Source organism: Syngnathus scovelli, unplaced genomic scaffold, assembly GCF_024217435.2.
Source record: "Syngnathus scovelli strain Florida unplaced genomic scaffold, RoL_Ssco_1.2 HiC_scaffold_358, whole genome shotgun sequence".
NCBI classification, from domain to species: Eukaryota; Metazoa; Chordata; class Actinopteri; order Syngnathiformes; family Syngnathidae; genus Syngnathus; species Syngnathus scovelli.
Genome location: NW_026061453.1, coordinates 22,501 through 30,592, shown reverse-complemented (window position 1 = coordinate 30,592; position 8,092 = coordinate 22,501).

Here is an 8,092-nt window from a genome sequence, read left to right as displayed (position 1 = left end):
ATATTCGTTAATCGTGAACGGACCTCCAGGGGAAGAGGCCGAATTTTCACTTGTTCTGGCCGACATCGGGAACCAGCCGAGGCGGACGCTTTTCGGCGCAAGAGCCGTTGGCACTTAGAAAATATTCGTTAATCTTGAACGGACCTCCAGGGGAAGAGGCCGAATTTTCACTTGTTCTGGCCGACATCGGGAACCAGCCGAAGCGGACGCTTTACGGCGGAGCAGCCGTTGGCACTTAGAAAATATTCGTTAATCTTGAACGGACCTCCAGGGGAAGAGGCCGAATTTTCACTTGTTCTGGCCGACATCGGGAACCAGCCGAGTCGGACGCTTTTCGGCGCAAGAGCCGTTGGCACTTAGAAAATATTCGTTAATCTTGAACGGACCTCCAGGGGAAGAGGCCGAATTTTCACTTGTTCTGGCCGACATCGGGAACCAGCCGAGTCGGACTCTTTACGGCGGAACAGCCGTTGGCACTTAGGAAATATTCGCCGAACTCGGCCGGACTTCCAGGGGAAGAGGCCGAATTTTCACTTGTTCTGGCCGACATCGGGAACCAGCCGAGGCGGACGCTTTTCGGCGCAAGAGCCGTTGGCACTTAGAAAATATTCGTTAATCTTGAACGGACCTCCAGGGGAAGAGGCCGAATTTTCGCTCGTTCGGGCCGACCGGAGGAACCAGCCGGGTCGGACACGTTACGGCGCAACAGCCGTTGGCACTTTGAAAATATTCGCCAAAATGTTCCGGACCTCCAGGGGAAGAGGCCGTATTTTCGCTCGTTCGGGCCGACCGGAGGAACCGGCCGGGTCGGACACGTTACGGCGCAACAGCCGTTAGCACTTAGAAATTATTCGTTAAACTTGAACGGACCTCCAGGGTTAAGAGGCCGAATTTTCGCTCGTTCGGGCCGACCGGAGGAACCAGCCGGGTCGGACACTTTACGGCCCAACAGCCGTTGGCACTTTGAAAATATTCGCCAAAGTCGTCCGGACCTCCAGGGGAAGAGGCCGAATTTTCGCTCGTTCGGGCCGACCGGAGGAACCAGCCGGGTCGGACACTTTACGGCGGAACGGCCGTTGGCACTTTGAAAATATTCGCCAAAATGTTCCGGACCTCCAGGGGAAGAGGCCGAATTTTCGCTCGTTCGGGCCGACCGGAGGAACCGGCCGGGTCGGACACGTTACGGCGCAACAGCCGTTGGCACTTTGAAAATATTCGCCAAAATGTTCCGGACCTCCAGGGGAAGAGGCCGAATTTTCGCTCGTTCGGGCCGACCGGAGGAACCAGCCGGGTCGGACACTTTACGGCCCAACAGCCGTTGGCACTTTGAAAATATTCGCCAAAGTCGTCCGGACCTCCAGGGGAAGAGGCCGAATTTTCGCTCGTTCAGGCCGACCGGAGGAACCAGCCGGGTCGGACACGTTACGGCGCAACAGCCGTTCGCACTTAGAAAATATTCGCCAAAGTCGTCCGGACCTCCAGGGGAAGAGGCCGAATTTTCGCTCGTTCGGGCCGACCGGAGGAACCAGCCGGGTCGGACACGTTACGGCGGAACAGCCGTTGGCACTTTGAAAATATTCGCCAAAATGTTCCGGACCTCCAGGGGAAGAGGCCGAATTTTCGCTCGTTCGGGCCGACCGGGAGAACCAGCCGAGGCGGACACTTTACGGCGGTTGAGCCGTTGGCACTTAGAAATTATTCAGACTTCCATCAAACACACATCGGCCTTTTGCCGTCACTGCCCGGGATGGGCACCGTGGTAGCTCGGACAGTTCGTGTGACAGCTTCCGCTGGCACTTAGAAAATTTTTAAAATGAAAATAAACAGTTCTGCACATACGTGCCGACTATATTTTGCGAAAGGGGGGTAAAGTGATGAGTACACTAACTGGGGGGACCAAGTACATAAAGCCTACCCCTGGTACCTCAGAGAGGCCGAATTTTCGAATTCTGAGGCCGAGCTGGGGAACCAGACGAGGCGGACACTTTTCCGAGCGAGAGCCGATGGCACTTAGAAAATTTTCGGCTAAGTCGGCAGGACTTCCAGAGCGAGAGGCCGAATATTCGTCATCTGTGGCCGACCGGGGAACCAGCGAAGGCGGATAGGCGGTCACGGAGGTCCCGCCGGCTGGTCCGCGGGCCAATTTGGGTCCCGTAATTTAGCGGTCGCGGTCCGGAATCCACGCCGAGCGGGGAACCAGCGGAGGCGGATAGGCGGTCACGGAGGTCCCGCCGGCTGGTCCGCGGGCCAATTGGGGTCCCGTAAGTTAGCGGTCGCGGCCCGGAATTCGCGCCGGCCGGGGAACCAGCGCAGGCGGATAGGCGGTCACGGAGGTCCCGCCGGCTGGTCCGCGGGCCAATCGGGGTCCCGTAAGTTAGCGGTCGCGGCCCGGAATTCGCGCCGGCCGGGGAACCAGCGCAGGCGGATAGGCGGTCACGGAGGTCCCGCCGGCTGGTCCGCGGGCCAATCGGGGTCCCGTAAGTTAGCGGTCGCGGCCCGGAATTCGCGCCGGCCGGGGAACCAGCGCAGGCGGATAGGCGGTCACGGAGGTCCCGCCGGCTGGTCCGCGGGCCAATCGGGGTCCCGTAAGTTAGCGGTCGCGGCCCGGAATTCGCGCCGGCCGGGGAACCAGCGCAGGCGGATAGGCGGTCACGGAGGTCCCGCCGGCTGGTCCGCGGGCCAATCGGGGTCCCGTAAGTTAGCGGTCGCGGCCCGGAATTCGCGCCGGCCGGGGAACCAGCGCAGGCGGATAGGCGGTCACGGAGGTCCCGCCGGCTGGTCCGCGGGCCAATCGGGGTCCCGTAAGTTAGCGGTCGCGGCCCGGAATTCGCGCCGGCCGGGGAACCAGCGCAGGCGGATAGGCGGTCACGGAGGTCCCGCCGGCTGGTCCGCGGGCCAATCGGGGTCCCGTAAGTTAGCGGTCGCGGCCCGGAATCCGCGCCGGCCCGCAGCCACCGCCAGGCGGATAGGCTGTCACGGAGGTCCCGCCGGCCGGTCCGCGGGGGGAACTGCGCCCTCTGGCGGACACGCCATTGTAAATGAATGGGGTTTGGCACTTAGTGCATTTTTCGCCGAAGCCGACGAGCGCTCCGGGCGAGGAGGCCGGATTCTCGCCATCCGTGGCCGGCCGGGGAACCGGCCAAGGCGGATAGGCGGTCACGGGGGTCCCGCCGGCTGGTCCGCGGGCCAATTGGGGTCCCGTAAGTTAGCGGTCGCGGCCCGGAATCCGCGCCGGCCAGCAGCCACCGGGAGGCGGATAGGCTGTCACGGAGGTCCCGCCGGCTGGTCCGCGGGCCATTTAGGGTCCCGCGAGTGAGCGGTCGCGGTCCGGAATCCAGGCCGGCCAGGAGGCACCGCCAGGCGGATAGGCGGTCACGGAGGTCCCGCCAGCTGGTCCGCGGGCCATTTATGGTCCCGTAAGTTAGCGGTCGCGGCCCGGAATGCACGCCGGCCAGGAGGCACCGCCAGGCGGGTAGGCTGTCACGGAGGTCCCGCCGGCCGGTCCGCGGGCCAATTACCTCCAGCCGAGCGGATATGAACTTTATTAGCACCTTCTACGAGATGGCGGAGCCTTATTCGACAACCAGCACCTCGGCTTAGCATTTTCCACGGCCCGCTGATCTTCCAGAAGACGTCCAGCCGGTTTCCTCCTCACATTTTAAGCCGGCCGAGGCTTCCGGCACCCCGGCTAAGCTTTCTCCACGGCCCGCTGAGCTTCCAGGGGACCTCCGGCCGGTTCTCCCGGTGCCTCGCGCCTCGCTTTGTGAGCCGGCCGAGGCTTCCAGCACCTCGGCTGAGCGTTTCCCACGGCCCGCTGAGCTTCCAGGGGACCTCCAGCCGGTTCTCCCGGTGCCTCGCGCCTCGCTTTGTGAGCCGGCCGAGGCTTCCAGCACCTCGGCTGAGCGTTTCCCACGGCCCGCTGAGCTTCCAGGGTACCTCCAGCCGGTTCTCCCGGTGCCTCGCGCCTCGCTTTGAGAGCCGGCCGAGGCTTCCAGCACCTCGGCTGAGCGTTTTCGGCGGCCCGTTGCTCTCCCGGAGGTCGCAACGGGGAGTTACCTCCCTCTCGCGGACACGGCGAGTAAATACACCGCCTCTCGCACTTGGCGCACACTCACTCGCATTGCTACGCCTCCCGTGGCACTTTAAGCGGCCGAACGGCGGGAGTAACTACGACTCTCTTAAGGTAGGCTCACTTGACTATTTATTCATGTATTTATTTATTTTTGACGGTTCGCGGAGGCGATGACGCTCCGCGCGGGTAAACGGCGGGAGTAACTGTGACTCTCTTAAGGTAGGCTCACTTGACATCTATTTATTTATGTATTTATTTATTTTTGACGGTTCGCGGAGGCGATGACGCTCCGCGCGGGTAAACGGCGGGAGTAACTGTGACTCTCTTAAGGTAGGCTCACTTGACATCTATTTATTTATGTATTTATTTATTTTTGACGGTTCGCGGAGGCGATGACGCTCCGCGCGGGTAAACGGCGGGAGTAACTGTGACTCTCTTAAGGTAGGCTCACTTGACATCTATTTATTTATGTATTTATTTATTTTTGACGGTTCGCGGAGGCGATGACGCTCCGCGCGGGTAAACGGCGGGAGTAACTGTGACTCTCTTAAGGTAGGCTCACTTGACATCTATTTATTTATGTATTTATTTATTTTTGACGGTTCGCGGAGGCGATGACGCTCCGCGCGGGTAAACGGCGGGAGTAACTGTGACTCTCTTAAGGTAGGCTCACTTGACATCTATTTATTTATGTATTTATTTATTTTTGACGGTTCGCGGAGGCGATGACGCTCCGCGCGGGTAAACGGCGGGAGTAACTGTGACTCTCTTAAGGTAGGCTCACTTGACATCTATTTATTTATGTATTTATTTATTTTTGACGGTTCGCGGAGGCGATGACGCTCCGCGCGGGTAAACGGCGGGAGTAACTGTGACTCTCTTAAGGTAGGCTCACTTGACATCTATTTATTTATGTATTTATTTATTTTTGACGGTTCGCGGAGGCGATGACGCTCCGCGCGGGTAAACGGCGGGAGTAACTGTGACTCTCTTAAGGTAGGCTCACTTGACATTTATTTATTTATGAATTTATTTATTTTTGACGGTTCGCGGAGGCGATGACGCTCCGCGCGGGTAAACGGCGGGAGTAACTGTGACTCTCTTAAGGTAGCCTGACTCGACGTCTTTTTCAACGGTGGCTGGAGGACCCGGGCGGTTCTCGGGGGTGCGTCGCTCCTCACTTTTGACGCCCGAGGAGGCTCCCGGCACCTCGGCTACGCGTTTTCGGCGGCCCGCTGAGCTTCCAGAAGACCTCCAGCCGGTTCTCCCGGTGCTTTCCTCCTCACGTTTTAAGCCGGCCGAGGCTCCCGGCACCCCGGCCAAGCGTTTCCCACGGCCCGCTGAGCTTCCAGGGGACCTCCGGCCGGTTCTCCGCGCGCTTTCCTCCTCACTTTTAAGCCGGCCGAGGCTTCCGGCACCCCGGCCAAGCGTTTCCCACGTCCCGCTGAGCTTCCAGGGGACCTCCGGCCGGTTCTCCGCGCGCTTTCCTCCTCACATTTTAAGCCGGCCGAGGCTCCAGGCACCCCGGCTAAGCTTTCTCCACGGCCCGCTGAGCTTCCAGGGGACCTCCGGCCGGTTCTCCGCGCGCTTTCCTCCTCACTTTTAAGCCGGCCGAGGCTTCCGGCACCCCGGCCAAGCCTTTCCCACGGCCCGCTGAGCTTCCAGGGGACATCCAGCCGGTTCTCCGCGCGCCCCCCTCCTAACTCGACGCCCGAGGAGGCTCCAGGCACCCCGGCCGAGCCTTTTCGGCGGCCCGCTGATCTCCCGGAGGTCGCAACGGGGAATTGCCTCCCTCTCGCGGACACGGCGCGTAAATGCACCGCCTCTCGCACTTTGCGCACACTCACTCGCATCGCTACGCCTCCCGTGGCACTTTAAGCGACCGGGACCACCGCGAGCGCGGGCGATGACTAAGAGGCTCCCCGGCCGGCCTCGCGGAGCTCCGACGCTCCCCCGCGGGACTTCCGGCGGCCGGCCGGAGCCTCGGCACGGCTGCCGCACTCCCTAATAACACCCCGCGGACCCCCGCGAGCCGAACGCTCGCTGCCGCGGGCGACCCGTGCCAAGGCGGACGCGTGACGGCGCGGGAGCCCTCGGCACTATATCACGGTCACGTATGTAGTCAAATCGTGTAAAATCACCGTTAGTTTATTCATAATATAGGTAATAATTAAATAAATATTAACATCGCGTATATCATTAATAAACACATGTATGTATTTATTTAATAATTAAATAAATATTAACATCGCGTATAATCATGCGCAATACTTCGTGGCCGACCGGGGAACCGGCGAAGGCGGACGCATCGCGGCGCGAGAGCCGTTGGCACTTTGGAAAAATAAATAAATAAATAAATAAATAAATAATAATTCGCCGACCGGGCTCCGGGGGGAGAGGCCGATTTTTGGCCGTTCGTGGCCGACCGGGGAACCGGCGAAGGCGGACGCATCGCGGCGCGAGAGCCGTTGGCACTTTGGAAAAATAAATAAATAAATAAATAAATAATTCGCCGACCGGGCTCCGGGGCAAGAGGCCGAATTTTCGCTCGTTCGGGCCGACCGGGGAACCGGCGAAGGCGGACGCAGCGCGGCGCGAGAGCCGTTGGCACTTTGAAAAAAAAAAAAAAAAAAAAAATTCGCCCACCGGGCTCCGGGGGAAGAGGCCGGCTTTTCGCCGTTCGCGGCCGACCGGGGAACCGGCGAAAGCGGACGCGCTCTCTAACGAGCCCCGCCGGCCGGAGGAAGTGCGCCCTCTGGCGGACACGCCGTTGTAAATGAATGGGGTTTGGCACTTAGTGCATTTTTCGCCCAAGTCGAAGCGCGCTCCGGGCGAGGAGGCCGGATTCTCGCCACCCGTGGCCGGCCGGGGAACCGGCCAAGGCGGACGCGCTCTCTAACGAGCCCCGCCGGCCGGAGGAAGTGCGCCCTCTGGCGGACACGCCGTTGTAAATGAATGGGGTTTGGCACTTGGTGCATTTTTCGCCCAAGTCGAAGCGCGCTCCGGGCGAGGAGGCCGGATTCTCGCCACCCGTGGCCGGCCGGGGAACCGGCGAAGGCGGATAGGCTTTCACGGAGGATCCGCCGGCTGGTCCGCGGGCCGATTAGGGTCCCGCGAGTGAGCGGTGGCGGTCCGGAATCCAGGCCGGCCAGGAGGCACCGCCAGGCGGATAGGCTTTCACGGAGGAGCCGCCGGCTGGTCCGCGGGCCGTTTAGGGTCCCGCGAGTGAGCGGTGGCGGTCCGGAATCCAGGCCGGCCAGGAGGCACCGCCAGGCGGATAGGCTTTCACGGAGGACCCGCCGGCTGGTCCGCGGGCCGTTTAGGGTCCCGCGAGTGAGCGGTCGCGGTCCGGAATCCAGGCCGGCCAGGAGGCACCGCCAGGCGGATAGGCTTTCACGGAGGACCCGCCGGCTGGTCCGCGGGCCGTTTAGGCTCCCGTAAGTTAGCGGTCGCGGTCCGGAATACAGGCCGTCCAGGAGGCACTGCCAGGCGGATACACTCTCTAACGAGCCCCGCCGGCTGGTCCGCCGGGGGAAGTGCGCCCTCTGGCGGACACGCCGTTGTAAATGAATGGGGTTTGGCACTTAGTGCATTTTTCGACCAGCGGCAACGCAGGCTGACGGGCGGCCGCTTCCACGGGCCGGTACTACTCTACGGAGGCGCTAGCCGCCTCCGGTGGGGGCCGTGTGATCTCGCTGGATGCCCGAGGACCTTCCGCGAGGCCCGGCCGCAGCTTTTACGCGCGCCCGGTCCTATTACCTGGTGGAAGCTGGAGGCCGGGGCTCCGCAGCTCGCCGCCCGGGGACCTTCCGCGAGGCCCGGCCGCAGCTTTTACGCACCACCGCTGCTATTCTCTGGCTCCGGCTTCGTCCCGGAGGGTGCTTGGGGAACGGCGGCGCACACCGCGAACGGCCGGTGGCGGTCGGCTGGTGGCGGTCGGCTGGTGGCTGTCGGCTGGTGGCGGTCGGGGGTGGCGCTTGGGGATGGCGCTTGGGGATGGTGGCTGTCGGCTGGTGGCGG